General features: G+C 34.7%; 1 protein-coding gene across 1 annotated transcript in view; it reads left to right on the top strand.

The window, feature by feature from the left end:
* Positions 1-25,724, top strand: part of NTRK3 (neurotrophic receptor tyrosine kinase 3) — a 453,081-nt gene that overhangs the window by 386,740 nt on the left and 40,617 nt on the right. The gene's annotated exons all lie outside the window — the stretch shown is intronic.

The following is a 25,724-nucleotide window of genomic DNA, read 5'->3' as shown; positions in this document are numbered from 1 at the left end:
GGCAGCTTTCCTCAGCAGGGAACCAGCAAGAGGGCAATTCAGCAAGTTCTGTAGTGATGTTATTGGTGAAGTGCTATTCATCTCTGCACATGTGTGTCTTTGTCATGTGTTCTCTCCCTCTGTCACTTTAATGTGCTTGCAACATATATCCACAGGTAAATTCACATTGACCTTTCTTATTAATTTGGCCAATTCTACCTCTGTTAAAACCTGTTTATTGTGCTCCCTCATTTTCTCTCATGGACACTTTCCCTAATCATATTCTTAGCCCCACACTAGCAATAGCTCATGTTCCTCCCCCTTAATTACATCTCATGCTCATCCCTTCATGTACACACACACACACACACACACACACACACACACACACAGAGTTATTCCATATTGGAACTATTTTTCTTATGTGCCTACCCCTATCTCTGATATAAACTGGCCCTAAGGGATCTGTTCCCCAGTGTAGGACTTCATTCCATTTCCAAAGAATATATTAACAAGTATTAAAAGATTATAATCAAAGAGAGTTTAATACATACATTAGAGAGGAAAGATAACCAACAGAATGTTTGCCAATTGGTTATATACTGCAGAGGAAAGTGAAAGTTAGATTTTGTGAAATATTTTTGGACTGCAACTAGGACCAAGCTGTTTCTCCTCCTCCTCCTCCTCCTTCTTCTTCATCTTCTCCTTTTTCTTCTTCTTCTTTCCCTTTCTTTTATGTAGTGGTCTATTTTTTACAGTTCTCATGAATGACTTTCATAGGGCTTTCATGATATTTTGCTCAAAAAGTCATAAAAGACATGGAATTCATTTGCTTAAATCGAAAAAGTTATTGGTGTGGAAGGAAAGGATTATACCTTCTACTTCAGGAAAATGGAGGGAGGGAGACAAGAGAAGATCAGATGAGGTAGCTAAACAATTCTTTGGAGATAACTACTGCTACAGACAGATGTACATCTGGGTGGTACAAAGGGTTATTGGACTTGGAATCGTTCAGATGCCAGCCTGGGATCTACTGGCTATGTGACAGTGGGCAGGCTCCCTCATCTTCAGGGTCAGGTTTTTGTTTTTTTTCCTTTTCAAAATGAGGAGATTGGCCTAGGAACTCCCTAAGGCCCTCTCCTGCACAATATCTTGTGCTTCTTTGGCTTATTATGAGGATTTTGAGTACTGGGTATATTTGCTCGTTGGTAAAGGGGAATGGATGAAATGGAGGTATAAGAAGTGTGTTGGGTTTAAGTTTCACGAGATGGGGGATCAGTGGTTTCATCTTCTGTGTGGGCTGTGAGTGATCACACTGTGTGTAGCTAGAACAAAAACTCCCAGACACAATTTTGTGTTCCAGTCCCAGGACTTGCAGACAAGGGGCATATGATTGATGCTAGTTCCTTCCATTTGGCTTAGTCTATGTGTGTCTCTAATAGTGCCATAACAAGGGAGATGACCTAATGTCAAACAATTGTTTCACAAGAGATTTGATGTGAGAAGTAACCTGGAGTTAAGAAAATAAACACATAGGAAAATGCCCATTGTTATTAGAGTAAGAGGCAGCAAGCAAACCCAAAGGCAGGGATCAAGGCATCGACATTACAGCTGCCGTAGGGTACCTGATGGTGTGCCCTAGTAGAAAGAACAGTGGCTGTATGATCAGAAGGTATGTGTTCAGACCCTGGACAATTAACTTGACCTTCCTAAGCCCGTTTCCTCTTCTGTGAAGTAGCATAGTTAGAACAGCTGGTCTTTGAGTTTCTTTCCAGCTTTAAAGCATGAACCTATGACCACAAGGAGAATAGATAGCTAAGGCATACTGGGAAAATCCGTTGCTATTTTGTATTTCCCAATAGCTGATAAACTCCAGATATTAAAATTAAACTAAACTAAAATGTATAATAATAACAACTCCCACACACTAAGAATGGGAGAAGGAGTCTGCCAGGAAATGGCTATTGGGAGTGGTATCTTCTTATCAGCATCTCTGTCCATTTTATAGTCATTTCCTGGAGAAGTATCTGGATGGAGGAATTATTGCGGGCTCCCTGGGTCACGGGTCCCATTTGGATTCCTTGCATCAAACTGGCTCTGGCGCCATTTAATTGCCTTCTGCACTCTGTGTAATGGGTTTCTTTGGCCTGAGCTCAGATTTATGTTGGTGTTGATGGAGGCAGTAGCTGTCATCCTAACTATCCTACCCAAGGCTTCTGCAGCAGGACAGAGAATTGGTTGTCTGTGCTAATCAGGTCTGTTCACCATGTGCTTTGGCTCCTGGGTCCAGTGGAGCAGCTGGGGAAAATGTTTTTCACCAGAATGAGGGCATCACAATTAGCTTACAAGCAAAATATTGGCCTTGATTCTTCTCTATTTTTATTTTATTTTTTAATTAACATTGGTCACTGGCCAAATTGTTCTGCTCTCTCTCAGCATGACTCTTTGCACCTCCTTCTGTCCCTGTGCTTTAGAGTTCAACAGCCCTCTTCTCCCAGGAGAAAGTATGGATTGTTAATCAATTGGTTGTTAATCAATTGAACCAGTATTACATTAAATACTTATTGAGTACAACTTAAATTGTATTACATTAAGTACATATTGAGTATAGGGTGCTAAGTGGCAAAGTGGAAAAGGCACAGGGAGTTATGAAGACTTGAGTTGACACTAGCTGTGTGACCCTAAGCAAGTCACTTAATCCTGTTTGCCTCAGTTTCCTCATCTGTAAAGTGAAGAAAATAACAAATCCTTCTAATATCTTTTCCAAGAAAATCCAAAGTGAGTTTACAAAGAGTTTGAACAGCAACCCATCAAGTGGAAGACAATGAGATAGATCCTGTAATTTCCTTTGTAAATATTGGGTAAGCCTTATCCTAATTTACATTTTCCCAAAGGCAGCTTATAGAGCACATTGAAATAAAAGGTAAATCATAGGATCATAGATAAAGATGTGAAAGAGATTTTATCGGTCATCTAGTCCGATCCCTCCATTGTACCAACATGAAAACTGAGTCCCAGGGACACTAAGTGACTTGACCAAAGTGACACATAGAAGGAGTAGAAGTGGATTTTTAACTCAGGTTCCATTACTCTGAGTTCAGCATTCTAAATTCAGTTTTCTTTCCACTTCACTTTGCCTCCTAAATCACATTAGAGGATCAGACTAGATTACCTCTGAAGTTCCCTTCAATTTTGTGACTTGGGAGAACAGACTATATCCCCGGCATCTCCAGTTCCTAGTTTATGATTTTGAACAGGTATTATTTATGAACCTAACTCTCTCAAGACATGTATCATTTATCACAAGGGGATGGGGAGAGAACATGTGAAAGGTTTCTCAAAAACTCATCAGCCCTCTAGAACAACTCTTTGAGGCATGTAGCTATATTTTTTCATGTAAAAAAAAAGGAACATTCATGCAAAAATACTTAGCTGTAGCATCAGAGATTCAGATTCGGAAGGAACGTCTGAGACTCTCTGACAGTGAAGTAGACTTGTCCGAACATATTATAAATTGGTAGTTAAGCCACTTCCAGGAGTCTTGAGCACTAGAACCTTTACCCAAATCTCTTAGAACCTCTAGTATTCCTTAATTTTCTAAAAGCAGAGACTGAAAGGGAATCTCATTAAGATGTTCCAGAAAGTCTTATTTTGAATCCTAACTTTCATTTTATATAGAAAAAGAACTCTTTCTCTTCTCATAAAGCTGTAATGTTGGAGCTGCCCTAAATGCAGCCACCTACATAGGAATTGGCTACTATTATTACTACCACTGCTACTTATTATTATTATTATTATTTGTCTAGAGCAATGATATTAATAACACCCTTTTTGGACAGAGAATTGGACTTGGAATCAGGAAGACTCATCTAATCGAGTTCAAATCTAACCTCCGACACTTCCTAGCTGTGTGACCCTGGACAAGTCAATTAATCCTTTTTGCCTCAGTTCCTCGTTTGCAAAATGGCCTGGAGAGGAAAATGGGAAACCAGTATCTTTGCCAAGAAAACCACAAATGGGATTATGAACAGTTGGACACAACCGAATAACTATCATCTATAAAATGTAGGAGTTGATCTATATGATCTAAGGTCTTTTCTTCTTGTATATCTCTGAATCTCAGAATGTAAATTGGCGACTATTCCCCAACTTAAAGCCTGACTTGTCTGGGATGAGAGAGAAGTGACTTGCCAGGGATCACATAGCCAAGATGTGTCACAGAAGACTCATGGACCCGAGTTTTCCCTACTCACAGGCTCTATTGTTACGCACTTTCTCTGCCACCATGGTCTCATATTAGGATAATATACATAACTATTCTTAGATGCCTTAAAATGTAATTAAGTGAATGTAACACAGGGAACCTGGCTGGATCATCACCGAGCTGGATGATTCCCTCCCTAGGCCCCAGTGTTGTTACAGTCCTGACCAGCATGGTGCCTTTAAATTGACTGCCTTCAGACCATGTCTGTTCTGGACCCCAACCTGAGATAAGTCGAGTTCCCAGGCATCCTGTGTGTGTCTTCCCTCCGTGGTGGCAACAGGTATGTCCTTACATTCCCTCTGGTGAATCCTAGAGCTAAGTTCGGTTTCAGGTGATTTATATAAGATGTTGTTGAGTACATAGCAGCTGAGGCCCTGAGAGAATGCAGTAATTTATCATATTCTGGGAACACTCTGAAGGATTCCATCTGAAAGCTGACGCGATGTGACAGGTTCACAGCTCTCTGCTGCCCTGTGTTTACTTAAATCTGTCGGGTTTAGGCTCACTGTTCACGCCTAGCACAGCTAAATGCAGATAACTGGAGACTCTGAGCACACAGTGGGATGTGCATGTGTGAGTGTGTGTGTGTGTGTGTGTGTGTGTGTGTGTATGAGGGGGGAATAGGGAGGTTTGCACAGTGTGTATTCTAGAGCTGGGATTAACTCCTCCTTGTTTTCCTCCTCTTCCATTTTTAATCTCTTAAAAACAAAGAAAAGCACCATCTGGCTCATGCATAAGTGGGATGCAAATGGTTTACAAAGGTGAACTGCTTAATTTCCTGTTACACATTTAGATAGAGAAAACAAACATTCATGCAACAAAGCAACAGAGCGATTTGTTCCTCTCTTCTTCGAAGTCTGTGTCTAAAGACAGATGTCTCCTTCTCTGTGTGTACTATTGTGTAGTCATATCAGTGGATGCTTTAAAACCTGGCTTGTTTGCCCAAATAAAACTTTATTCCTCTGCTTTATCCAAAACCAGCCCTGCCCCACCAAGCCTGGGACTATACTAACTATAAATTAAATTGGCAATTAAAATGGAAAAGCCCAGGATCCACTAAGTGAGAAAAGACTAAGAGAATAGCTCCAGAATGTGAAAAAGAGAAAGAAGGAAATCAGCATTTATTAAGTACCTTTTATGTGCCACGCAGCCTGGTAAATGCTTTGCAATAAGTTGTCCTTTCAGGAGTTTTGATTTTTCCACTCATAGGAATCATGTTGATTATTAACTCTGAAAAGAAATTTTCTGGAATGGTCTCTCATCTTCACTCCTACTTTTACAACCGCACCTCCTCCATCCTCAAATCCACCAAACAATTTAAAGACACGCCTAAGGGAAGAGATAGTACATGTATTACACTAAGGAAGACATTCATTAAAATGGAGAATACCAAAAGTTCCCATACTGAATGATTTTAGCAAGAAAGCAACTTGATGTTCACTTAATGATCTGTGAGGTACATATATATTTTGTATTTTTAGAGAAAAGAGTTGCAATCAACAGTGTATTATGCCAAAGATATCACCTGTTTTGTGACATGTAGCCAGGTTTCCATCTTCTTTAAAACTTGTGTGACCTCCTGTCAACAATAGTCAACATCTAGCTCATAGATACTTTTACCTGCTTTCATTATGGTTAGGAGTCAGTGGGCATGGCTCTAATCTACTCTAAAGTTTCAAGAAGGTTCAATGTGAGAAAACAGAAGAGAAAGGTTATATACTTTTTCCTCCTTGTATTTGATTTTTCTCCAATTAAAATTTTTTTTTTGCGATCCAAATTCTCTCACTCCTTTCTTTCTTTCCCATGGTCTCTCCCTTAGATGTTGAGAAATCAGATTTAGTTTATACATGTGCAATTAATTATATAAGACATTTTCATATTAATCATTTTGTACAAGATTTGAATAAAGAAAATGAAGGAAAGAAAGTGAAAAATATTCTTTAGTCTTTATTTAGTCAATATCAATTCTTTCTCTAGAGATGACTAATATGCTTCTCATTAGTCTTTTGGGATTGTCTTGGATCTTTATATTGCTGAGAAGAGCTAAGTCATTCACAGTTCTTCATTGAACAAGATTGCTGTTACTGTGTACAAAGTTCTCTTGGTTCTGTTCACTTCATTATGCATCATTTCATGTAAGTTTTTCCAGGCTTTTCTGAAATCATCCTTGTTATTTCTTATAGATCAACATATTCCATTACCATCATGTATTACTGCTTATTTAGCCATTCCTTAAGTGATGGGCGTCCCTCTGATTTACAATTCTTAGACACCATAAAAAGAGCTGCTATAAATATTTTTTAAACAAATATGTCCTTTTCCATTTTCTGAGATGTCTTTAGGATATAAACATAGCAGTGGTATTGCTGTATCAGAGGTATATACAGCCTTTGTAGCCTTTTTGGACATCATTTCATCTCACATTGCTTTAAAAAGGTTGGATTAGTTCACAATTGCATCAACAATGCATTAGAAACAGTTTTCCCACATCCCCTTTAACATCCAGCATTTTTCTTTTTTCAATTTTAACTACTTTGATAGGTGTGAGGTATATTTCAGAATTAGAATAATTTGCATTTCTCTGATCAAGATTGATTTAGAGCATTTTTATATAACTATATATAGATTTGATTGTTAGGTAGGAACGTGAACAGTTGAACCTTATTAAGTCCCTGATGATTTCTGTTTCTAGTATAACTTAGTATAGTCCTATAGAGTTAAAAAAGGATAGTCAATGTTTCAGAGAACTTTCAAGTATTATTAATGAAATTAAGATCAAGAAATTAACAATTTCTTAACGAAAAGACCAGAGCAGAATAGAAAATTCTTGGATGTAATCTTAACTCCTTTGTACTCCAGAATTTTTCAACCTTTCTTTTTCTTTAAAGTAGAAGCTTCTAAATCTCTGTTATCCTGATTGTTACTCCATGATATTTAAATTGCTTTTTTTGTGGTTGCTTACAATATTTTCTCCTTGGCCTTCGAGCTATAGACTGTGGGCTGTGAGTAACAACAAGAACTCTTTTCTTTCCTGGAGTTGTGATGAGGTTTCTAGTGTATTTTATAGGAATAGGTGTTGTATTTTGTCAAAGGCTTTTTTTTGTATCTATTGAGATAATCATATTATTTCTCTTAATTTTGTCATTGATATGGTCAATTGTACTAATAGTTTTTCTAATATTGAAACAACCCTGCATTTCTCATATAAGTCCCATCTCATCATAACGTATTATTCTGGTGATAAATTGTTGTAATATCTTTGCTAATATCTTACTTTAAAATTTTCCTTCAATATCCATTAGGGAAATTATTCTACAATGCTTCTTTCTCTGTTTTGGCTTTTCTGATTGGGTATAAGCACTATATTTGTGTTAAAAAGGGAATTTGGTGATATATCTTCTTTGCCTATTTTCCCAAATACTTAATAGAATATTAGGATTAATTGGTCTTTAACCGTTTGGTATATTTGCTCATGAATCCATCTAGTCCTGGGGATTTTTCCTTAGGAAGTTCATTGATGGCATATTCCATTTATTTTTTCTAAGATTAGGTTAATTAAATATTTTTCTTCTGTTAATATGTGTAATTCATATTTTGTAAATATTAATCAATTTCATTTATACTGTCAAATTTGTTGACATGTAATTAGGCAAAATGGCTCTTAATAGCTATCTTAATTTCTTCTTTATTGGTGGTGAATTTACTCCTTTCATTTTCATACTAGTAATCTGGTTTTCTTCTTTTCTATTTAAAAAAGAGTCAAACTAACAGTGCTTTGTCTGTTTTAATTATTTTCATAAAGCCTATTTCTAGATTTATTTATTAGTTCAATGGCTTTTTTTACTTTCAATTTTATTAATCTCTTTTGATTTTGAGGATTTCCAATTTGGTTTTTAATTGGGGATTTTTAATTTGTTCTTTTTTTTTAGCTTTTTTAGTTGTATGACCATTTCACTGAACTGCCTTTTCTTTCTTTCTTTATTATTATTATTTTTTTTGATGTAAGCAATTAAGAGAGAGAATTTTTACCTTAAGTGCCATTTTGGTCATATCCCACAATTTTTGGTATGTTCTTTCATTGTTGTCATTTTCTTTAATGAAATCATCAATTGTTTCTATGATTTGTTCTTTGACCCACATCTTTTTTAGGACTAGATAATTTAATTTCCAATTAATTTTCTATTCTCTCCTTCAATTGTTTACTATCAAATGTAATTTTTATTTCATTATGATTTTAAAAGGATGCATTTACTATTTCTGCTTTTTTTGCATTTGATTGTGAGGTTTTTTTGTCCCAAAACATGGTCAATTTTTGTGTATGTGCCATGTACTTCTTAGAAAAGGTATATTTCTTTCTATTCCCATTCAATTTTCTCCAGAGATCTATTGTACCTAACTTTTCCAGAATTTCCTTCACCTCCTTAATTTCTTTCTTGTTTTGTTTTGGTTAGATTTATCCAATTCTGAGAGAGAAAAATTGAGATTCCCCCACAGCAGGTCAGCAAGATTTAGTTCCTTTCTTCTTTCTTTTGATTAGATATGTTTTTGTTTTTGTTTTTCTTAGATCATGATTGCTACCCCTGCTTTCTTTGTTTCGCTGTGTAACTTCTGCTTTAAATGTGTTTTTTATAAACATTTTAAAGGATTCTAGTTTTTAATCTATTCTGCTTTCTGCTTCCATTTTAGGGATGAATTCATCTCATTAACATTTATAACTATAATTACAATACTATGTATATCCCTCCATGCAACTCTCTCTCACTCCCTCCCCTTTACCTACTCATAGATGTTTTACTTTTGATCAGTGCCATCTCCAAGATACTCTCTCTTTTTATTTGTCTCATTTTCATAGTTTTATTATTCAATCCTTTTTTACTTATAAGACGGATATCCATATCCAACTGATTGTGTCTAATATTCCATCTTTGACCTAATTTCAATGAGAGTAAAGTTTAAGCTTTGTTTGCCATCATCTCCCTCTCTACCATCTTCCTCTGCATTATACCTCTTTAATGAGTCTTTTATGTGAAATGATGGTCCCCATCCAATCTCTCCCCACTCTTTCTTTTTCCTGTGTAGTTTTTTTCCTCATTCATTTATTTTTTGGGGAGGGTATTGTACCATCAAAGTCACTTTATATCCTCACCCTCTGTCTATATAGCTTCCTTCTGATTGCTTTTTTAGTAATAAAGTCTTTAAGAGTAACATATACTATTCTGATATATACAAATATAAACAATCCAACCAAACTTTTCTCTTTCTTGTTTCTTTTTTAATATTTTCATTTAGTCTTATATTTGAAGATCAATTTTTTTTTCTCAGCTCTGGTATTTCATTGAGAAATTCTTGAAAGTCCTCTATTTTGTTAAATATCCATCCTTTCCCTTTCCCCCCAGAAAAATTATATTCACTTTTGCTGGGTAAGTGATTCTTGGTTGTTATCTTAATTTCTTTGCCTTCTGGTATATAATTAGCTCCAATATATTTAATTTTTTTTGGCTAAAATGAACTCTAGAATTTGATTTTGGTGTTACTTGGACTTTTCAGTTTCGGATCTCTTTAAGGCAGTGATTTCTCCATACTTCCAATTTCTATTTTGCACTCTGGCTTTAATATAACGCAGTTTTGGTCAGTTTTCTTTGATAATTTCTTAAAAGATGTTGCCAGGTTTTCTTCCTTCCTTCCTTTCTTTTTCCTTCCTTCTTTCTTCTTCCTTCCTTCCTCCTCTTTCTCCTCCTCTTCTTTCTCCTTCCCCTCCTCCTCCTCCTTCTCCTTCTTCCTTTTTCTTTCTCAATAATTAATATATTATTACTCCTGGATCTATTTTTAGGTCAACTTTTTTCCACTGAAATTTCACATTGTTTTGTCCTTTTTTTTTCTTTTCTTTCTTTCTTTCTTTTTTTTTTTTTTTTACTTTTTTTGATTTTGTTTTAATATATCTTGCTGTCTCAAACAGTCATTTTCCACTTGTTCAATTCTAATTTTTAAGGAACTATTTTTTTCAGTAAGCATTTATACTTCCTTTTTTTCATTTGACTATTTCTAATTTTTAGAGAGTTATTTTCCTCAGCAAATTTTTATGTCTTTGTAAATGCTATTAACTCTTTTTATCCATGATTCTCTTGCTTTGCTCTCATTTCTTTTCCCAATTATTCTTCAACTTCTCTAATTTGTTTTTAAAAATCCTTTTAAAGCTCTTCCAGGAATTTTTTGGGGGCCTAAGAGCAAATTACACTTTTTCTTTGAGGCTTCACATGTAACTATCTTAACTCTATTGTTCTCTTCTTCTAAGTTTATGCCTTGATCTTCCCTATCACTTCAGTATCTTTTTTGAACATTTTTTTCTTTCTTTTTTTTTTTTTGACTTGGTGTTTTAATATGAGAATTGAACTCTAGTCCTGCAATTTTTTGTGCTGGAGTTCTGACTCTTACTGCTACCTTTAAGTAGGTTTCAGGGTTTAATTGCTTGCCTTTTCTGGAGGATAGGTTTTCCTTTTGATTTTTATTGGAGTCTGGGGCTTCCCAGTGGCCTCCCTGTTAACGCATCCTCTGGGTGGGGGATTTAGTTGCGGTGGTGCTTTGCTGCTGGAGCTTTTCTGCTGGGTTGCTATGGCCCTGGAGAAGAGATCTTGTTGCTGATCTGCCCTAGGGGAGGGGCCCTGCAGCTAGGTTGCTATAGAAACAGGACTTCTTTGCTAGCAGATCCTGGAGGAGAAATTTTGTTTCTGATCTGTGCAAAAAATGGGTTCCTGATGCTGGGTTTCTATGGAAACAAGATCTTTCTGTAGGTAAGCCCCTGGTCAGCAATGGGATCCAGAACTCACTGATGGCTTGTGTTGGGGATGTGGTGAGACCCTGCTGTGCTCCACAGACTGTTTATTTGTCCAGAAGGTTGCTGGCTTGCAGGAAAACCTGGGGCCTTGCTGGTGCATTACTTCAGGTTTGGAACCTTGCTGCAGGCCCCTACTGTGAGGCTGGCTACTGCTGCTGTTCTTGGATCTAGCTCCTCCCCTATCCCAATGAGATAGACCTTTCTTGTCAGGTTGATAAGCTGCTTCCCTGATGTTAAATAAATTCTGAGGTGGTTTTCTAATTGTTTGGAGGGGAGTTTAAGAGGGATACAAAGAGTTCCTTCCTCTGTTATCTTGGCACTGGATATGTGTTATACTTTATAAAGGTTATCAGTCCATGCTTTTTATCAGTTTGGGCCAATAATGTGTAGGCAGACCCATTAGATATCATGTCTAGCTTAGTGGTGTTTCAGAGTTCTGTCAACCACCTAGAAACCTTAAAAAAGGAGATTTAGCTGAGAATGATAAATGCCCCCAAAAAGGATTATTAACAAGCTAGTTTTGCCTGTACCAGAATCTAGGGAAATGGTACAGGGCCATTTAATTCATGTCAAATCTTTATGAACCAGCAGATGGATGCCATATATTGCTGGTTATTGCCTCTACATGCATTTAGCCACATCAGTATGCTGAGGTTAAGTATATTCACACTGAACCTAAATGGTATTTGCTGCATAGTTTGGCAGGATTGCAAGAAGCTTAGAGCTTTGGAAAACATGCTTTCTTTCTCTTGGTGTATAAATTTATTATAGTCTGCCAAGGACTGGGGACTTAGATAGTTGGCTTAAGATCAGGTTATCTTGTATGTATTGGCTATAACACACTGACCTTCGAGACCAGGGTCCTACTGTCTCCTGCTGGGAGTCAGTGGTTCTCAGGTAGGTAGATTTGTGTTAGCTGAGCTTCCTATATGTCAATGGCTAATTATAAAATTTGGCAACCTTTAAGTTGAGGTAGAGAGATATAATACTCTAACTTGAATCAAGAAGAGTGAGGAATGAGGGCAGATCTAAGAAGGTAGAAAAAATCCAAGAAGTTGCTTGAGCTCTCCTCACTTTCCTTCAGAAACAACATTAAATCAAGGCTCTCAGTGAATTCTGAAGTGACAGAATCTACAAAAAGATGAAGTGAAACAGTTTTCCAGATTAAGATAATTTAGAGGGTTTTAGGAAAGGTCTGTTTTACTTGGGTAAAATGCAGAAGTTGATACTAACGTGGAAGGGGTGAAGGCAAACTGGTGGGAGGCAACAATCAAGGACTCTAAATCAAGGATCAGCAGGTCAGTGGCACAGCAGGTCAGTTGTGAGGCAAATGCTGGGTCACCTCAGCACAGTGGGCAAACTGTCAGCCTCCGAGCCCCAGCACATAAAGCCAGTGATTAGGCCCTTGGTCCCTAGGATAGAAAGCTTGAGACAATGTCCCCTGTGCTCCCAGAGCAGAGCTCAACCTTAAAAGCCATGAAGTGGGCTAAAATGAGCAAGAAATTAAAAAAAAAGAATCCTGACCATAAGCTATTAAGGCAACAATGATCAAAACATAAACAGAAGAAGATTAATAATGTTAAAATACCTAAATGTGAAACCTCAAAGGGAAATATAAATTCATCTCAAACCTAAAAAGCTTTCTTGGAAATATCCACAAAGGATTTTAAAAGTCAAATAAGAGAAGTAAAAGAAAAAAATTGAGGAGATAAGTAAGAAGTATGCAAGAAATAACACTTTGAAGGAGGGACAAAAATTGACTGAAAAAACTAATTCCTTAAAAAATACAATTGGCCAAATGAAAAAAAAATCCACTTAAGAAAGCATATCCTTAAAAAATAGAATTGGCTAATTGGAAAAGGAGATATAAGAGCTCATTGAAGAAAAGAATTCCATAAAAATTAGAATTGAGAAAATGTATACTAATGACTTGAGATATTAAAAAAAACACAAAAAAGATAATGTAAAATATCTCATTGGAAAATCACTGACCTTGAAAAAAAGATCTAAGAGAGATAATTTTAAAATTATTGGTTTACCTGAAGTCATGATCAAAGAAAGAGTCTGGATAACATCACTTAAGAAATTATTATGGAAAATTGTCCTGATAGTCTAGAACCAAGGGATAAGATGGTCATTGAAAGAATTCATTGATCACCTCCTGAAAGAGATCCAAAATGAAAACTTCAAGGAATATTGTAGCCAAATTCCAAAATTATCAGGTCAAGGATAAAAAAAATTACAAGAAGTCAGGAAGAAGCAATTCAAATATCAAGGAACTATAGTCAGGATTACAGGAGATATATAGCAGCTTCCTCAAAAAGAATGAGAAGGCTTGGAATATGATTTTCTGGCAAAGGAGTTTAGATTATACTAAGAATCAACTACTCAGCAAAACTAAGCATAATCTTTCAGGACAAGAGATGAACATCTAATGAAATAGGGGTCTTTCAAACTTAACTGATGAAAAGATTAGAGCTGAAAAGAAAATTCACCCTTCAAATATAAGGCCCAAAAGAAGCAGAAAAAGGTAAACAAGACAGAAAACCTAATAACAACATTTTATTAAAAACTTGTAACTCTTCATAACTGTTTTTATTAGGGCAATTAGGAGTATTATACCCACACAGAGGGTATACATAGTAATTGACATTACAATATATTGTAATGATATTTCAATTGGTATTACAATATAAAAAATGAGGAATGAAAAAACCAATTGTACTGGGAGAAGAGGAAAGAAGAAGACAAAACAGGGTAAGCATAGTACATGAAGAAGCACCAAAAAAACCCAATTGCACTAGAGGGAAAGAAAGGAGGGAAAGAAAAAAAACAATGTAAGCATTGTTTGAACCTTTTTGTCATAAGATGTGTCCCAAACAGGGAATAACATAAGCTCTCAATTTGGTATAGAAATGTATCTAACTATGTAGTAAAGTAGGAGATGAAAGGGGGAAAAAGAATGGGGGGATAGAAGAGAGGACAAAAGAGAGGGCTGAAATAAAAGGAAAAAGAGTAAAGAAAAAGGAGGGCAGATTGAAGGTGATCGGAAGCAAAACACTGGTGAGGAGTGACAGGGAGAAAAGAGAGAGAAAAGCATAAACAGAGGTAAAAATTGGATAAAAGAAATACAGTTAATAATTGTAACTGTGAATGTGAGTGTGATGAACTCATCATAAAACTGCAGTAGAAAACAGAGTAGTTAAAAAACCAAATCATACAGTATGTTGTTTATAAGAAACATATTTGAAGCAGAAAGATACACACAGAGTAAAGATAAAAGGCTGGAGCAGAATATTTATGCTTCAGCTGATTTTTAAAAAAATCAGGTAACAATCCTGATTTTAGATAAAGCAAAAGCAAACATAGATCTGATTAAAACACTACATTTTACTAAAAGAAAAGATTAATATAATTCAAACACAAAAAACTATTGAACTAATAACTAAAACTCAGTTGCTTTTATGGGAGAAAGAACCCCTAGCAAAATAAATTAAACTTTTGATTAATTTAATTATGAAAAAAAAGAAAATCAAATTAGTAGTATCAAAATGAAAAAGGGTGAATTCACTAACATGAAGAAGAAATTATATAAATAATTAAGAGTTATTTTGCCCAGTTGTGTGTTAATAAATCTGACAACCTAACTGAAATGGATGAATATTTACAAAAATATAAATTGTCCAGATTAACAGAAGAGGAAATAAAATACTTGAATTAAACTTCATTTTAGACAATGAAATTGAACAAATTATTAATAAACTCTACCAAAAAAAATCTTCAGGGCCAAATGGATTTACAAGTGAATTCTACCAAATATTTAAAGAAAAAGTAATTTTGGTACCATGTAAACTATTTGGAAAAACAGGTGAAGAAGGAGTCCTAACAAACTTTTAATGACAATTATGTTGCTGATACCTAAACCAGAAAGAGCCAAAACAGAGAAATAAAATTGTAGACCAATTTTCCTAATGAATATTAAAGCAAACATTTTAGATAAAATAATAGCAAAGAGATTACAGCAAGTTATCACTATGACCTGGTGGGAATTAGAAAAGGAATACAGGGCTGGTTCAATTTTAGGGAAACTGTTAGCATAATTGACAAAATAAATAACAAAACTAATAAAAGTATATCATTACCTTAGTAGATGCAGAAAAAGCTTTTGACAAAATACAACACCCATTCTCATTAAAAAAAAACTGACAGAAATAAATGGAGTTTTTCTTAACATAATAAGCAGTATATATCTAAAACCATCAACAAGTATTATATGTAGTGGGGAGAAGCTCAAAGTAAATCCCAGTAAAATCAGGGATGAAACAAGAATAACCATTATCACCAGTACTATTCAGTATTGTACTTTAGCTTTAGCAAGAAGAAAAGAAAAAGAAATTGAAGGAATTATGCTAGGCAATGAAGAACCAAAACTATCACTATTTGCAGATGCTATGATGGTATACTTAGCGAATCAAATAAAAAAAATTCCTGGAAATTATTGATAATTTTAGTAAAGTTGCAGGATATAAAATGAACTCACATAAACCATCAGGATTTCTATAAATTACCAATAAAGCCCAGCAATAAGAGATAGAAAGAGAAATTTCATTTAAAGTGTATCTGCCAGTTCATACCCAAGATTATATGAACATAATTAGAAAACACTTTTCATACAAATAAAGTCAGATCTAAACAATTGGAAAAACATCAATTGCTTATGAGTAGGCTGAGCATATATAATAAAAGTCACAATTATACCTAAATCAATTTTCTTATTCAGTGTCATACCAAACTATCAAAAATTATTTGATAGAGCTTAAAAAATAATAAAATTCATCTGAAAGAGCAAAAAGTCAAGAATACAAGGAAATTAATGAAAAAAAATCACAGGAAGGTGACCTAGTCATATCAGATCTAAAACTAAATCATAAAGCAGCAATTGTTACAACTATTTGGCTAAGTGACTAAAAAATAGAGTAGTGGATCAGTGGAATAGATTTCACAACAGTTTCACAAAAACTACTAGGAGAACTTAAAAATAGCATGGTAGAAAGTTGTCATAGACCAAAATTCACAATGTATTCCAACATAAGGTCAAAATGGGTACATCATTTAGACATAAAGGGTGATATCATATGCAAAATAGGAGAACAAGGAATAGTTTGATCTATAGAGAAGGGAATAAATTATGACTAAACATTATGAAATAAGACAGAGACATTATGAAATGGAGAACATTATGAAATGCAAAATGAATAATTTTGATTACATTAAATTAAGAAGATTTTGCATCAACTCAACAAAACCAAGATTAGAAAGGAAACTAAAAGCTGAGAAACAATTTTTGTATTCAGTGTGATAAAGGCCTCATTTCTCAAATATATAAAGAACTGAGTAAAATTTATAATAAAAGTAATTCCCCAGTCGATAAATGGTCACAGGATATAAACAAGCAGTTTTCAGATGAAGAAATTAAAGCTATCTTTAGATATTAAAAAAATGTTCAAAATCACTTGATTTAGAAAATTGATTTAGGCATTGATTAGAGAAATGCAAATTAAAACAATTCTGAAGTACTACCTCATACCTATCAGAATGGCTAATATGACAGAAAAGGAAAATGATAAATTTTGGAGATGTGGGAAAATTGGAACACTAATGCCTTGTTGGTGGAATTGTGAACTGATCCAACCATTCTGTAGAGCAATTTGAACTATGACCAAAAGGGCTATAAAAAATTAAAACCACTACAATGTCTGTGTCCTGACGAGGTTGTAAAATGGGGGCAAAAGATCCACGTGTACAAATATATTTATAGCAGCTTTTTGTAGTGACAAATAATTTGAAATTTAGATGTCCATAAATTGAAAAATGGTTGAATATTTGAAATGGTTGTGGTATCTGAATGTAATGGAATATAATTATGTATTATTGATGAGCAGGCAGATTTCAGAAAACTTGGAAAGTCATGAACTGATCACAGTATCAGCAATTTTGTGCAATGACTGATTGTGACAGGTTTAACTCTTCTCAGTAAATCAATGATCCAAGACAATTCCAAAAAGCTCATAATGGAAAATGCTACCCACATCTAGAGAAATAAGTATGGAGTCTTGAATGCAAATTAAAGCTTACTATTTTCACTTTTTTCTTTCTTGTGATTTTTCCTTTTTGTTCTAATTCTTCTTTTACAACATGACTAATGTAAAAATATGTTTAATATGATTGTACATGTATAATCTAAATCAGAATGTTTGTTGAAGAGCAGAGGGAAAGAAGGGAGGGATAAAAATTAAAAAACTCAAAATTTTATAAAAATAAATGTTGAAAACTATCTTTACATATAAATGGAAAAAATAAAATGCTATTAAGTGGGGGTGGTAGTGAGGAATATTGAGGAGTATAGTTACACTGTAAATGAGAAAATGAGAGGCAAATGGAGCCAGATGTTCTGTTGTGTATCTTAATATTATGGCATACAGATCTTGAGAGGAGTTCGGTTGGGGGAGAATGCACACACACACACACACACACACACACACACACACACACACCCCAAAAGCAAACTTTGTGTTAAAACCCATTAAAATGCAGCAAGAAATGGTAGAATGAATGTTGAACAAATGGCACTCCAAGTTTATTTCTACAACTGAAAGACACCAGTTTTTAATGTTTTGACCTGCTAGGGCATAATGTAGAGGAAACATCCCTGGGGCAGAAATTAGAAGATTTGATTTCCTCTATGAGGGATATTATCTTCTTGCTGTGAAATCTTATATAAGTCAAAATCTCTCTGAAACTCACTTTTCTTATTTGTAGAATAGGAGATAGGACTTAGTGTTGATAGTCACTAAAATCTCTTCTATAACCTTTTATAATTACTAAAACCTCTTCTATAACCTTTTATAATTCAAAAACTATTGGATAGTGATGTTTGTATGTATGTATTTGCATATGTGGGAGGCTCAATCACTTAGGGAAATGTAGGAATAAGACTGAGTTGAGTACCAGATAATCTGTCATAAAGTAAAAATCCCAGCCAGACCTTTGAGTTTCTAGTCTTTTTTTTAATCTCCTTTCTTTGATTTTAAATGAATTCATCCACCTTGCTCTCTACTAAGAGAAATGACTGAGTTTGGTATCCCATTCCCATCCCACCTCCATATTTGTATTTTTTTTTTTTTTAGATTTATTGATTGGTACATGGTTTCCTAGTATTTTATCCTGGAAGGATAATTATCTTAATTTTTCCTACTATCCTGGCTCCCTTTCTCCATTTTCAATTCTTATTCATGGAGATGGGGTTTGTTTCTATTTGGTGTCAGGTTAGATGAAGGTGAAAGAGATCATCTTATTACTATGGGCTGTAATCACAAAATATAAAGAGAGAGAGAAGGAAATCATTGTCTTAGAGTAAGGAACATGCTTCTAGGGAACCAGTAGGAGAATTATATCAGCAGTTACTGCATCTGGGCTAATGGAGAGGAATATACCAAATAGCAAGATAAAAAGCAAAAAACAAAGCAAAACAAAATAAAACATGATTTCACTCATAAAGTGGGACTTGGGATAAATATATATATTTTAGTATAGACTAATATATTGACTTTAATCTGCTTGCCCCCCCCCCCCAAAAAAAAAAAACAACAACATCATAAAACAAAATAAAAAAAAGAAACCAAATACTAGAATAAAAGATTGGAATTCTCATCCTGCCTGCTAATAACTAGCTATATGGCCATGGACAAATCATTTATAGTCATTCATAGAATGAGAAGATTGACTTAAATTCTTGATTCCTTCCAGTTCTATCCTAAAATTTTTGGAATTTTAAGGATTTTATTGTTCTTGTGTTTAGTTGGGTTGTCTATTAAAACTTAGGTCAGCAGTCCAGAACAATGACAGTAATAGTAAAGTACTGATTTGCTTACAAGCAAATTTGTGTTTTGCAATATATTTTTGATCACAAATCTGAGATTTCTTTCTTTCTTTTATTCCTGTCTAATTTCACTGAGATTCTTAATCATTGAGTTGTAAGTACCTATTCAGAGATGTAATTGTCATTCAATGTGTAGTACTATGGGATGACAGATATTTCTAGGTCAGTGGATTATGGGACTTTGAGAAGAAGGAGACCAAATTCTGAATAAATTTGCTTGGAAACCTAGAATTTATCCCTAATGCCCAAGTAGCAACCAGTTCATGAAGTACAGGCAAAGTAATTCCATTAAATTCTATCTAATGAATCTCAGTTAAGTACTTATCAGAGTTCCATACAGGAATCAAGGAGAACTAGGTTCAATTTCTGCTTACCTCTGTCACATGCAGACTTGAACACTGGGCAAGCCAATCTCACAGTGCCTCTAAGCAACTCTTTAAGATTCACTTTTCAATTATAGAATATGTGCTAAAATGCAGGGGTAGAAGGACTTTTCTCATTGGATATTTTCTATACCACTGAAATTACAAGTCATCCCCCTCCCTCATCATCTCCTCCCAAAAGGCAAAAAAGTGCTAGACACTTTGCTAGGCGAGTGATAATAAAACGAAAAACCAAATAGTTTTTTCCTTCAAAGAGCTTGCATTCTACTGGGAGGAAACAATAGGTATGCAGATAAATAAATGCAAAAATTATAAAAGACAAATATAAAGTAATTTTATGAGAAAGCATTCACAACTGGAGAATAAGCCAATTGTAAGAAAAGACACTTAAACTGGAACTAGAAGGGTTTCCAAAAGTGGAGGGAGAGCATTCTAAGCATGGGAACCAGACTGAATCTGGAGATAGAAGGTGAAAATGTAGAAAAGAGAAGGATAGGAAAGTTTTTGCTTCAGGTAATTAAAAGTAAAGCATGTGTTGGAGTTGGGGTTTCCCTTTTGGTTTCCTCTTTTCCAGCCTCAAAGACATATTTCCTCGAAAAATTCTAGTCAGTCCAATCAACATTTCATATTTGGTATAGAAGTCCAAAGCATTGTTTTAGACTGATAATTTGAAAACAAACAAAAAAGTCTCTAACTCCAAGAAATTTTCATTTAATTGGAGTGATCCTAGAATGCTAAGACATTTTTGGAAGAAGAAAACACTAACAATTTAGGGATGGTAGTCAGAGAAAGATTTACAGAGGAAGTAACACTTTATTTGAGACTTTAAAAGGAGACAACTTCTGAGAAATGGAGAAGGGAAGATACTGCATTTCTAGAATGAAGTCAGAGGTGGAGGAAAGTTGTAGAGAAGTGAAAGATGTCATGGTGGGTTGAGGAAAATAGCTCATAGTCTAATTTAACTGGAATGTAGAGTACCTCAATGGAGAATTACTTGAAATAAGCCGAGGAAGGTCAACGGGAGCCAGACCATGGAGAAACTTCAGTACTAACCTTAAGAATAAAAATTTGTTTTTCACATAAAGGTGAAAATATAGAACCTTGGAATTAGGGTTGTATTTCTGAACAAGACAATGAAAAGTAATGAAACCCGGTTTATGTTTTAAAACAGTTATATAAATTCAGGATTAGAATGTATGTTATATTACCTTTCTAGAATCCCTGTTCCCTTCTTTCAACCCCATCTTTCTCATAGTCCTCATGAAGAGACTGATGGCTTCTTTTTAGTAATTCTCAGAAAACCATTTTTCAAATATTGGGGTGGGCTATCCACACAAAATTGTTGGGATCTCAGAAAGATTGTTGTGATCCAAGGTCAGGATGTTATAGAAACTTTTTTCGGTATGACTTTGTAACCTTGAACAGGAATAACAATAAGGTTTAGGGTCAGCATGGGTTTTTTTCTGGTTGAATATCAGGCCACTATGTCCCAGGAGTAGTCAGTCAACAGTCAAAGAAATGCCAGATCATTCAATTTTAAAGAAGCATGAAGTTGGGAAGAATCTTAAAATGTCATCCAATTCACCCTCACTGACCTCTGGCAGAACTGGACTCAAATTATCCCAGACAGATGGCTTGCTTGTTTTATTCCTAGACATCTCCAGGGATAGGCATTCCACAGGTTTCTTCAATTGTTATATTCAAGATGTAGCACCTTTTTATTCATCATATTCACAGTAAAGTTTAACTTAAATCCTTGTTGAAAAATAAATCCATTTCCTCTTCTCTTAAATAAAGATGCATTTGTAGAGAGTCATTAGTTCCTTAGGAGGAGAATTTTTTTTCATTTTTTACTTCATATCAATATCATATTGCACACAATAGGTGCTCACTAAGTGTTTGTTGAATGAATTCAGAAAAGTTTAAAGGAATGTCATTGGATACTTTGTGTTTCATTAAACACTTTCAACTCTTTCCTGTCTTTCTTCTGCTTATCTAGTAGGAACTTTTTTGAAGAGGTGTTTCTTGGAATACACAGATATCTTCCTTTGGAGATGGTAATCAGTCCTCTTTTTAAGGGCAATTTCCTCTCAATCAATTAGTGAATCCTTCAACAAAGCATTTTTAAACACTTGCTGTGTGTCAGTTACTGTGATAGGTGCCATGTCTGCAGACACAAAAATTAAATGGTCCCAACTCTCAAGAAACTGTTATGAGAACCTTATCTTTTCTCCCATTTAGCTTGTCCATGAATTTCTGTAATTTGGAAATATGGTATTCTAATAAGTTAGCAAGCAAGGACCATGGATAAGTCTGCTACTATCCTTTTTCAACTTTGTTCCCATGGAAAAAGTTATTTAACACAGAATAGGTTAACAGATTTGGTAATGAAGTAGATATAGAATCAGAGATATCCACAGGGGTTGATTGGAGTAGTAATAGTGGGAACAGGGAAGTGACACAAGTGGTGGTATTAGGTTCTTAATACCTAAGGAGAAAGGAAAGAGAAGAGAGGATTCTGGAGAAAAGAAGTGTTGATGAAGATAGTGGGTTGGGAGCAGGGAAGGGAATTGCTTTCTACCTACTGTTTGATATGATAATTCTCTTACTTAGGTTGATAGAAAATAAGTCAAATTATTAAACACATTTTACTATGTGAGAGATCTTTTTATTTTAAAAGACAAACTGAAAATACAACATAAAGATAAATAAATTTCCATACAAATATCTTTCTTACCAGTAGTAATTGAGATATTTGCATGTAGAGCAAACATAATAATCCCCTGACTTATTCCTGTTTTGGGAATTATGTCTCTCTTTGATCTGTTTTTAAAACAGATCTGTTTTAAAAGCCTTTGAACTCAGTTTTTAATTGAATATGAAGAGGATGAAGAAGAGAAAAAGAAAATGATAGTGTTAGGGCTATAATCAAAAATAGAAGTAGTCAATCTTTTTTTTTATTTTAAATTCTGATACTAGAATCAATGGTATTCAAAAGAATTGGACTAGGGATAGTGGAGGCAGTGGCAATGTTGGATTCTGAACCCAACCACAAGAAATAAGGAGAGTACTAAGCAGAACTCCAGTCAGGCTAGTTGAATCTGACAAGAAAACAAACAGACAAGACTAATGGGATTCCCATAAACTGCCCTATAAAATAACTAGTGAGAAAATAATTTGGAAGGGGCCTTAATGATGTTTAGCTAATAGTGTGGACATTTGTTATGAAACTGTGATATTGAAAAGTGAGTTTGGAGGTATAGAACTAAGAAAAATGAACAAAAGTTGCAAAGAGATAACTATTAGGATTAGGAGCATTCTAGAGCTATTTCATACTGACTGTTGAGAGCCAATTCTTAAATTTTCAGTGGAGACATTTACAACTCAGAAATCAGCAAATAAGTCACAGCCAATGTGTGTAGTTGATTGTCTAGATTGAAGAAAGTGATGGATAAAATGTTAACAATGCAGATTGTGTGTCATGAGTCCTTTTTTTCTGAAGTTGATCTTCAGTCTGTATTAGCACACTTCTTCTTAGAGCTCTCCAAAGGTAGAATGGACTGTTCTGGGACACAAGATGTTTTAGGGCAAATACTGGAATTTGGCTTACTGAGAATGTTGGAGAAAGGATTTTTTCTCCAGAAATGGATTTACTCATATGTATTTTAGATTCCTTCATTTTCCTGAATCTTTGTGATGCTTATCCAGCTAGAGAAGTACAAGCATCCTGATGGCATTTATTTGAGTTTTTTAGGAAAAAGAAAGGGATTTTAATTTTGCTAAGACATCTGGTTACTGTTGTTTAGAGGTATATCCCTGCAATAGATAATGAACCAATAAAGGGTTGCTGCAGTACAGGCCAAATAGAGAGTTTTGAATAAAAAGGAAATGTCAAAGTAGGTTTAATTTCCTAAGGTCTGGATTTTTCATTTTTGCATTCACCATGACTTATGGTGCAGAGAGGCAATATGATATGTTAAATGTCATATCAGCTGACCTTGTTAAATGTCATATCAGCTGATATTGATGTCAGAAAGAACTGAATTCAAGTGTTGTCTCTAATGTGCGAGCCTTATGATCATGGACAAACCCCTAAGTTATTGGTGAGTTGTTGATTTGCATTAGTGGAAGGAATTTCTTTACATTTGTGCGATTATAGGTAAAGACTCAAGCAAACAAATAACAAAATATAACTCCACTTTAGATAATTTTAGATTATGAATTCTGAAATAGTCAATGGTTCCCAGAATGAGAGAAAAGTTCTCTTAACACCTGGTGATTCTGGTTTCACATTAATTGTTCATTCCTAAAAAGTAAATTCAAGATCATTGCTGGAGCTTTGAATGTGAAAGTCAAGGGTAGAAGTACAATTAGATTAACCCCAGCACCTATTACCACTCTGTCCTTTATCTATACTGAAAAGGTGAACTATAATTTAAACAAACTTTTTTGATTTTGTTTGATTTATCTCATGAAATTAAAGCAGCTTATTGGTTGTTTTGAAGAGGGTAGTGCCCTCCCCTCAATTCTCCAATGCCATATTTTTGTTGAAGCTGCAAGGGGACATCATTTTCTTTTCCTATTGAGTTAATGCCATGATGGCCTTGGTCAATTTCATTAACAGCAGGAGTGAGTAAGAGCTCTATTGTCCTTCTACTAACTTATATCTACACTTGCCAATCCTCTCCCCTCCAAGGTGGCTCCAACATATTCAACTGGCCTCTCTTAGCTTTTTGCTAGCCAGAATGAAACTATTACTACCTTTGTCAGTGTTTTGATGTTCACTCTACTTTGTTCCATAGCAATGATGATGATATTTGGTCTTGTTTACAACTGAAAAATTATTTTTCTTGTCCTTTCTCCACCTTGTTTCCTTGGCACCAAGAATTTTATTCCACCCCAGTCATTGTACTTTTTCTTGAATTTCTTTTGGCAAATTTTCAAACTGGACTAGGTTAAGTGGTTCTGCATTTCCTCAGGAGAAAAAGCAATTAAATTGATGGTGATACAAATAAAAGAGTGCTGAATTTGGAGTCAGAATCTTGATTCTGTTCCTTTCTACTTCTGTGACCTTCAGGAGGTATAACTTCTCTGAGCCTCAACATCCTAAGGAGTGATCTAATGTAACTTATAATTCTTAAATTATGACACTATGAACCTATAATGTAGGTACATATTTTTCAAATGAGGCATTTTTGGAGGATCAAGTTCAGAAGCAGCATAGTTATGATAGATTTTTTTTCTTCTAAGCCTAGAATCTATGTGGTTGAGATCATAGTTTTCCTTACTCATTGAGATTGTCTGTTCATAGGCATATTTATTCATTAGGTAACACGTTTATATACTTCTAGGACTATAGATCTGGTGGGGACTGAATAAAGAGAAAGTGTGTATACACACACACACACACACACACACACACACACACACACACACACACACACATCTGCAATTCTTTTCCTGTTTAGAATTATTTGGAATTGAAACCTATTAGTTCAATTATCCAGTAAATTAGTTACCAGGGCCAGAAATGACAAAAACAAAAACAAAAACAAAAAAACAAAACTTTAGTTAAGAGCAAGACTCAGAGGAGATGTATCTAAGAAGGAATGCTTGTCTATTCCAAAAAGTCACCCAGATACCACCTAGCATGGTAGGTAAAAGCTGCTCACTTATTTGCTCTTGGCTGCTTCTTTAACTGACTCATTTGATTTTTTTGGTGTAAAATGTTGTATCACAATGGAAAAATCAGGAACATGTGACTGTATTCGCCTTTTCAACATATATATGTGTGACTTTCTCTGATGCTTCTCTAGAATTTAATGTCAAGTCAAATAGAAGAGAAAATTCTATGGCTAGATACTATCATCACCTTGGTTGCTCCTTTAAAACAAACCTTCTCTTTTTCTGCATGTGATTTACATGATTTTTACCACTATGGCATACTTTATCTTTAGTTTGGGGGATCACTATTTTGATTATCTGAAAATGGATTTCTTCCTAGGTTTTGCCTATGTTTGGTCTAGGATAGCAGAAGTATACATTCATAATTCACCTAGAACATAGTGACATCTCATATTACAATAGTCAATTTTTTTCTGTAAAATGGAAAGACTTAGATATATTTTCCCTCTATGCTTCTATGTAGTTCATGGTGAAATAGTAAAAACTTTAATTTTCTAGACTCCTAGGAAATATATGGAATTTATTTCATAGAATTTCATATAATCCTAAGTGGCTCACTACCATATTAGTTTGAGACATAAAGATGTGAATTCTCCCTCTCCTGTGATTAATGAACTTGATTTAGGTACCTAGCTAATGTGT

Source organism: Antechinus flavipes, chromosome 2 (genome assembly GCF_016432865.1).
Source record: "Antechinus flavipes isolate AdamAnt ecotype Samford, QLD, Australia chromosome 2, AdamAnt_v2, whole genome shotgun sequence".
NCBI classification, from domain to species: Eukaryota; Metazoa; Chordata; class Mammalia; order Dasyuromorphia; family Dasyuridae; genus Antechinus; species Antechinus flavipes.
The sequence above is the reverse complement of the archived record's forward strand: the minus strand, read 5'-3'. Positions and strand labels throughout refer to the sequence as shown.